General features: G+C 34.8%; 1 protein-coding gene across 2 annotated transcripts in view; it reads left to right on the top strand.

The window, feature by feature from the left end:
- The first annotated feature begins 8,725 nt into the window (after positions 1-8,725).
- scn3b (sodium channel, voltage-gated, type III, beta) overlaps positions 8,726-9,569 on the top strand; it is a 41,709-nt gene continuing 40,865 nt past the window's right edge. The window contains exon 1 of one of the 2 annotated variants that reach the window (XM_062060188.1): positions 8,726-8,935. The gene's annotated coding sequence lies outside the window, so the exon portion shown is untranslated. The remainder of the gene's footprint in view (positions 8,936-9,569) is intronic. The other variant, XM_062060189.1, reaches the window with a different exon arrangement.

Here is a 9,569-nt window from a genome sequence, read left to right as displayed (position 1 = left end):
CTGAGCTACAGTGTAGAAATATGGGGAAATAATTACAAAAGTACACTTCATTCATTAACGGTGTTACAAAAAAGATCAGTTAGAATAATACATAATGTTGGATATAGAGAACATACAAACCCTTTATTTATTGAATCAAAAATACTGAAATTCCACGACATAGTGAATTTGCAAACAGCTAAAATTATGCACAAAGCAAACTATAACCTGCTACCCAAGAATATACAACAATTCTTCTCAAAAAAAGAGGAGAAATATAATCTTAGAGAAAAACGTAATTTAAAACATTTGTTTGCACGTACAACACTTAAGACCTTCAGTATATCAGTATGTGGAATTAAATTATGGAATGGATTAAGCAAAGCAATCAAACAATGTACTAATATGATCCACTTCAAGAAACTCTTCAAACTTAAAGTGTTTACAAAGTACAAAGCAGAAGAACCATGACAAACATTCTCAATTTATTTCATCCATCCATTCATTCATTCTTAAAGTAATCTTACTTATCTCATCATATGAAATATGACTTACTTCACCAATTATTATTATTAAATTCTTACTATTATTTACTTATTTGTTTTTATTGTGATTACTTATGGAGTTTATTGTGAAAAAATTGTGAACAGGAAGTGAACAAAAAGTTTTGCAACTGTTATGTAAAGAAAGGGGGTAGGATTAAATAAGCTCTGCTTCTTCCTACTCCTTTTCGAACATGTTGAAAAGAAACTGGAAATTGTGATGTATCATGTTGTATGCTTGCATGTTCGAAATAAACTCAAAACTCAAACTCAAACTCAAACTCAAGTATGTTGCATTAAAACTACTCTTAGAAGTACAATTTATCCCAAAAGTTACTCAAGTAGATGTAACGGAGTAAATGTAGCGCGTTACTACCCACCTCTGGTTTCTGTTTAGTATTTGTCCGGCAATGGTCATGTGGTGACATCAATTATGGTATTTTGAGAGGTAATCATTGAAGTCGGACATCACTTAAAGCATAGGTGGGAAACGCACGGCCCGCCACTGTAATTAATACACACACTGAAATATTTTAAACAAATTTAATTTGAAAAAATTAATTAAACAACACAAACGTAAGTGTGTGAAAAACAATACAGTTTAAAGCCCAGTATGAAAGATGTACAAGATGTACACATTCATTTAAAGCAGTAGTCCCCGCTTGAAAATTTGGCCCACAGACCGGGGGAGGTATTTTTATTTTTTTTTTGTCATAAAAAAATACAATCATGTGTGCTCAGGGACTGTATCCTTACCGACTGTATATTGATCTATATTGATTTATAATATAGGAGCCACAAATATTAATAACAGAAAGAAACAACCCTTTTGTGTGAATGAGTGTAAATGGGGGAGGGAGGTTTTTTGGGTTGGTGCACTAATTGTAAGTGTATCTTGTGTTTTTTATGTTGATTTAATTAAAAACAAAAAATATATACACGACCGTTCAAAAGTTTGGGGTCACCCAAACAATTTTGTGGAATAGCCTTCATTTCTAAGAACAAGAATAGACTGTCGAGTTTCAGATGAAAGTTCTCTTTTTCTGTTTATTTTGAGCGTTTAATTGACCCCACAAATGTGATGCTCCAGAAACTCAATCTGCTCAAAGGAAGGTCAGTTTTGTAGCTTCTGTAACGAGCTAAACTGTTTTCAGACGTGTGAACATGATTGCACAAGGGTTTTCTAATCATCAATTAGCCTTCTGAACCAATGAGTAAACACATTGTACCATTAGAACACTGGAGTGATAGTTGCTGGAAATGGGCCTCTATACACCTATGTAGATATTGCACCAAAAACCAGACATTTGCAGCTAGAATAGTCATTTACCACATTAGCAATGTATAGAGTGTATATCTTTAAAGTTAAGACAAGTTTAAAGTTATCTTCATTGAAAAGTACAGTGCTTTTCCTTCAATAATAAGGACATTTCAATGTGACCCCAAACTTTTGAACGGTAGTATATATATATATATATATATATATATATATATATATATATATATATATATATATATATATATATATATATATATATATATATATATATATATATATATATATTTATTTATTTTTTTAAATTGTTTTTTTTTCTTGTGCGGCCTGGTACAAATCGATCCACGGACCGGTACCGGGCCACAGCCCGGTGGTTGGGGACCACTGATTTAAAGCACAGCGGCATGCAAAAGAGTGTTTACTCAGGATTGTTTGGATTTTGGGGGCAAAACAAAAAGACGCTCGGTGACGTGAGAATTGTGAAAGAGTGTTTGAATGAAATATGAAATTTGACCAAATCAAGCAAATCCCAACGTCAGCTACAACAATAGCAAGAAAAACACAAGTTGCATTGCAGCTTGATGTATCTATTCAGAGTCCAGCATGAGTATCCTGAGCCATAACCTGTGCACATGTAACAGACAACGCACAGCTTTTAGTGAGTTTTAAAACATTTATTTGTTCAAATTGCAGAAAATGTGACTGTGAACGTGAACTGACGTAAGATGCACATTTTATTACTGATAAGAATGTTTTTTTTTTACATTTTCTTTCGGTCGCAACGTGGTGCCAAGTTCACTGTGTTAACTCAAAAAAAAGGGATATATGCCGCATTTAATTACATTTCATATTTTCTGGGCCAGACTGATGCAATTTAAGGCAATGTGAGGTTTGGATTTTTGCTGTGAGAAAACAGACCCTGCTCAATATGAATTGAAGACCATTGTAATAGACCTATAACGTGGGCAATCTGTGGTTGTCGTCATAACAACAGAGCTGCGACAAAACAGTTTATAATGTGTGTATTGTGAGTTGGAGTGCAACAATTACGAGTATTACTTGCAAACTGCGGTAAAATTCCACACAGTTAGTATTACCATTTAAAGTTGTAATTCTCGTAAAACTGTAATTGATTACTGCACTATTAAAAACCTCACCAGTCTTTTCCTGGACAAGCATCTGGCGTGATAATCACTAGATAGCCTTAAAATGCAAAACTTTAACATTTTTCTACATTACAAAAAATATACCCCAATCTAGACTTGTATAAACACTAAACAGAAAGTGAAAGTGTTGCAAAACAAGGAAAGCCCAAACTGTCCATATGTGGCTTTTGAGAAGCCAGAAAAATATGTAATGTTTGTTCTGCTAAGTAAAAGTATATTGTGTATTATTATAATGGCACTTCACGTTTCCGCTTTTAATGGAAAAAATAAACATACACTATATTGCCAAAAGTATTTGGCCACCCATCCAAATGATCAGAATCTGGTGTCCTAATCACTTGGCCCGGCCACAGGTGTATAAAATCAAGCACTTAGGCATGGAGACTGTTTTTACAAACATTTGTGAAAGAATGGGCCGCTCTCAGTGATTTCCAGCGTGGAACTGTCATAGGATGCCACCTGTGCAACAAATCCACTCCTGAAATTTCCCCGCTCCTAAATATCCCAAAATCAACTGCAAGGTCCATAAAGACATGGATGACAGAGTCTGGTGTGGATGAACTTGACTGGCCTGCACAGAGTCCTGACCTGAACCCGATAGAACGCCTTTGGGAGGAATTAGAACGGAGACTGAGAGCCAGGCCTTCTCCACCTAAATCAGAGTGTGACCTCACCGATGCGCTTTTGGAAGAATGGTGGACAATTCCTATAAACACACTCCGCAACCTTGTGGACAGCCTTCCCAGAAGAGTTGAAGCTGTAATAGCTGCAAAAAGTGAACCGACATCATATTGAACCCTATGGGTTAGGAATGGGATGGCACTTCAAGTTCATATGTGAGTCAAGGCAGGTGGCCAAATACTTTTGGCAATATAGTGTATATTGGACCATCCGTTCATTTTTGAATGTTTGCTTTTCCGCATCAACTTTTTATAAAGACATAATCAATGGCTCTTTGAAGGCATTCTTAAGAAGTTGTTCCTTTAAAAGAGCCATTCAATAGACTGGCTTGTTATTGTAGTCCTTTTACTTTTAATAGTTTTTTGGTCAAAAAACAATCACTGGTAGAAGTTACAAGAAAAAGCACTTCAATAAGATGGTGCCATATTTCCATGCTTTAACAATGACATCACTATTTTCAATTTTCTCCCACCGAAAAGAACTTTGCTGCACAACAGCATTTAAACAATACAGAAAATATACTTGTGACGAGTAAGAATAAAATGTACAATACAGGCCCAAAGTTTGGACACACCTTCTCTTTCAATGTGTTTTCTTTATTTTCATGACTACATTGTAGATGGTCACTGAAGGCATCAAAACTATGAATGAACACATGTGGAGTTATGTACTTAACAAAAAAAGGTGAAATAACTGAAAATATATTTTATATTCTAGTTTCTTCAAAATAGCCCCCCTTTGCTCTGATTACTGCTTTGCACACTCTTGGCATTCTCTGGATTAGCTTCAAGAGGTAGTCACCTGAAATGGTTTTCACTTCACAGGTGTCATAGTTTTGATGCCTTCAGTGACAATCTACAATGTAAATAGTCATGAAAATAAAGAAAACACATTGAAATAAGAAGGTGTGTCTAAACGTTTGGCCTGCACTGTATGTATGTACAGTATGTATGTATGTATATATGTATATGTGTGTAATAACTAAAAACATGTTTTTCTTCAAAATAGCCACCCTTTTCTCTGATTACTGCTTTGCACACTCTTGGCATTCTCTCGACGACGTTCAAGAGGTAGTCACCTGAAATGGTTTTCACTTCACAGGTGTCATAGTTTTGATGCCTTCAGTGACAATCTACAATGTAAATAGTCATGGAAATAAAGAAAACGCATTGGAATTAGAAGGTGTGTATAAACGGTTGGCCTGCACTGTATGTATGTACAGTATGTATGTATATATGTGTGTGATAACTAAAAACATGTTTTTCTTCAAAATAGCCACCCTTTGCTCTGATTACTGCTTTGCACACTCTTGGCATTCTCTCGATGAGATTCAAGAGGTAGTCACCTGAGATGTTTGTTTTACCCTTATCAGGGTTGATTAGTGGAATTTCTGGCTTTATCAATGGGGTTGGGACCGTCGGTTGTGTTTTTGTGCTCTTGACCTGTACTGCATATAAAAACTGAACTATAAAATAATGAATCAGAAAAAATGTATCCAAATGCTGCTTTGTTTTCTTTGTCTCAACAACAGCTCGCAACTGCGGTTCTCTTTAATATTGTTTTATATATTCCTACTGACACAGGTTTGGAACTAGTCGTCACTTGTTCACTTGGTGATGGCTATTCTGGTGGACCAGCCTGGACACCTCATGTAGTGTCAGCGCTAGCGTCAGTGCTAAGGGTTGTTTGTGGGTTTATTTAAATACAGTACATGAAAGAAAATGCCAATGAATTTTTGTGCTTGATGAGTACGTCCTTTACTGATAGTATGTAATCAAGACTTTCTAGGTTTTACATATGTAATCCCAGCATCAGATTTACATTTCACTCCCACCCATCATGTGCGCTGTAATCATGTTATAATCTTGAAATCCTTCCAAATCCCTGGAAATCTGCTGAAGGGAACATGCCTGAACATACATGAGCAAACACTCCAGTCTATAAACTACTTCTTTACACAAACACACACCACGTCCTCCGTTGTCAAAGCCTCTACTTGCTGTATGAGAGCGCCTTCGCCACGTGCGAGTAATATTCGCTGTCGCAGGGCCTCCTTTTGGTCGCCATGGCATCACTGCATTACTGTTGCTATGGTTCCCCTATCTCCAGGATGTGGCTGCCATATTTAGTGCTGCTGATGATTTAACACAAGAGCGCACTCGGGCACGTTTAAGGTCCTCACGTTCAAAACACGGCAACGCGTACGTCAGCAATTTGTACTTTACCGAGAGTTTAACTTAGAAAGCCTTAAGTTCGAATATGTATGCTTAAACCTGTTGATTCCGCAATCGCGCTTGCAGTGAAGTGGTCTGCACCAAATTGAAAAAAATCTTGTAAAGCACATGAATTTGTACATTTTACAGTGTGTTTTAAAGTTATTTAGTCGTTAGATTAAACAGTCTTTCTGCTTCGTCTCAAAGGAAAATACTGAATATATATATATATATATATATATATATATATATATATATATATATATATATATATATATATATATATATATATATATATATATATATATATATATATATATATATATATATATATATATATATATATATATACAGGACAGGCCAAAAGTTTGGACACACCTTCTCATTCAATGTGTTTTCTTTATTTTAATGGCTATTTACATTGTAGATTGTCACTGAAGGCATCAAAACTATGAATGAACACACGTGGAGTTATGTACCTAACAAAAAAAACATGTTTTATATTCCAGTTTCTTCAAAATAGCCACCCTTTGCTCGTGTTTACTGCTTTGCACACTCTTGGCATTCTCTCGATGAGCTTCAAGCACAGCACACCTGTGAAGTGAAAACCATTTCAGGGGACTACTTCTTGAAGCTCATCGAGAGAATGCCAAGAGTGTGTGAAAAAGTAATCCGAGCAAAGGGTGGCTATTTTGAAGAAACTAGAATATGAAACATGTTTTCAGTTATTTCACCTTTTTTTGTTAAGTACATGAAAAGGTGTGTCCAAACTTTTGGCCTGTACTGTAATTATATATATATATACTTGGTCAACAGCCATACAGGTCACACTGAGGGTGGTCATATAAACAACTTTAACACTGTTACAAATATGCGCCACTCTGTGAACCCACACCAAACAAGAATGACAAACACATTTCGGGAGAACATCCGCACCGTAACACAACATAAACACAACAGAAAAAATACCCAGAACCCCTTGCAGCACTAACTCTTCCGGGACGCAATAATATACACCCTCCCAACCCCCAACTCAACCCTGCCCCCCCCGCCCCCAACCCCGCCCACCTCAACCTCCTCATGCTCTCTCAGGGAGAGCATGTCCCAAATTCCAAGCTGCTGTTTTGAGGCATGTTAAAAAAAATAATGCACTTTGTGACTTAAATAATAAATATGGCAGTGCCATGTTGGCATTTTTTTCCATAGCTTGAGTTGCTTTATTTTGGAAAACCTTGTTTAATGCATCAAGCGGGGCATCACAACAAAATTAGGCATAATAATGTGTTAATTTCACGATTGTATATATCGGTATCGGTAGATATCGGACTCGGTAATTAAAAGTTAGACAATATCGGAATATCGGATATCGGCAAAAAAGCCATTATCGGACATCTCTAATATATAAACATATATACATATACATATACATATACACTTATACACTTACACATATATATATATATATATATATATATATATATATATATATATATATATATATATATATATATATATATATATATATATATATATATATATATATATACACTACCGTTCAAAAGTTTGGGGTCACATTGAAATGTCCTTATTTTTGAAGGAAAAGCACTGTACTTTTCAATGAAGATAACTTTAAACTAGTCTTAACTTTAAAGAAATACACTCTATACATTGCTAATGTGGTAAATGACTATTCTAGCTGCAAATGTCTGGTTTTTGGTGCAATATCTACATAGGTGTATAGAGGCCCATTTCCAGCAACTATCACTCCAGTGTTCTAATGGTACAATGTGTTTGCTCATTGGCTCAGAAGGCTAATTGATGATTAGAAAACCCTTGTGCAATCATGTTCACACATCTGAAAACAGTTTAGCTCGTTACAGAAGCTACAAAACTGACCTTCCTTTGAGCAGATTGAGTTTCTGGAGCATCACATTTGTGGGGTCAATTAAACGCTCAAAATGGCCAGAAAAAGAGAACTTTCATCTGAAACTCGACAGTCTATTCTTGTTCTTAGAAATGAAGGCTATTCCACAAAATTGTTTGGGTGACCCCAAACTTTTGAACGGTAGTATATATATATATATATATATATATATATATATATATATATATATATATATATATATATATATATATATATATATATATATATATATATATATATATATATATATATATACAGAAAAGCATACTGAAAAGTTAAAGCATGCAACGGCCATTTTAATATATTTTTATTTAGTTAAAAACATTTACTAAAAACAAACATTATATATATAAATACACAACTTTGTGTCAGTTGTGTGTTACAGGTGACAAAGCATTTTTATCTTTCTGAATATAAATATTTCAGCTTTTCACTCTTTTTTTGTAAATCTTTTACGTCGATTTAAAAAAAAAAATCTTATTTTACCAACAAAACATTAGCGGCGGGCCACAAATACCCCCCATGCCAGATTTAGAATATTCCTGACCTATTTGGATTGCAAACTTTTTAATTATGTATAATATATAGCAAGTTCAAACTTTTGACTTATGTCAAATTGTTTATGATGCTCACTTAACCGTTGAAAGTTTGTACATTTTGAAAGTAAATATAATTTAAAATAGGGGCTGCCTAATTTTCAGTGCAACTATACAGAAAAGTACTCATCAAAAGGAGCCCAAACTTTTAATGAGTACCTTATGTTGTGTCATAGCCCGTCATGACTCTTTTAATGTTGTGTTACATTTTCCTGTGTTTAATGTTTCTTTTCTGTCCAGTGCTTTTATTTTGGTTCGTCTTCCTCTTTTTGTTCTGCCTTGTTGTTACTTCACTTCTGGTTCTGAGCACTTATGTCCACACCTACTCTTGGTTAGTGGTAAAGGGACACACCTGCCACTAATCACTAATCAGGTGGGGTTACCTGCTAGTGTATTCTGCCTTTTTGTGTTTTTGCCTTGCCTTGCCTTGCCCTTTCTTGCCCAGCCTGTCGGAATTTTGCTTGCCAGTGGTCTACTGCTCATATTTGATAAAGGGACCTTTTACTTGCACGTCACCTGCCTTCTCTGCATCACGAGATCATGCCAGCCGCAACCATGGTAACTATAACATATAGAACGTTGTTTTTTGTTTGTTTGTTTTAATCTCTGATCTACTTTTTCTGTTCATATATTGGTTATTCATGCATGTGTTTGTAATTTATTTTAATTATATATTTATATATCGTTTGTATTATTTACTTTTACTGTGACCATTTATTTTATGTATTACTTTTCTCCTCAAAAGCATGCACAGTCATCATAATTGGAATAGAATACAATCGTATTTGAATATACAGTTCAACCTAGTTCCTAAACAATTCATGCAATTGAGTTTATAGCTAATGTTTTTTTCCAAGTCTTGTCCATAGCTGGGCTTTTAAATAAATAACACACTCCAACGGCCATACAATCATTCGATATACTAGAACATAGATTCTCAAACTCTACGCCAATAAATCACTAGATGAAAGTACAATGTTTCTTATATTCAAACACAGTGTTACTGTTAAAACTGTGTAATGTTACAATGGCCAACAATATTAAATATACTTGTTAAATAAAATTTCTGCCTTTTTTTTCATGAATATTTAGGCCTACTTTGCTACTGTATTTTAATGTTGGTCATTATGGTCGTACTTGAAGACTGAAGTGTTTTCTGAGGTGGTACTTGGTGAAAACAGTTTGAGAACCA

This window comes from Entelurus aequoreus, linkage group LG10, assembly GCF_033978785.1.
Source record: "Entelurus aequoreus isolate RoL-2023_Sb linkage group LG10, RoL_Eaeq_v1.1, whole genome shotgun sequence".
Classification (NCBI taxonomy): Eukaryota; Metazoa; Chordata; class Actinopteri; order Syngnathiformes; family Syngnathidae; genus Entelurus; species Entelurus aequoreus.
The sequence above is the reverse complement of the archived record's forward strand: the minus strand, read 5'-3'. Positions and strand labels throughout refer to the sequence as shown.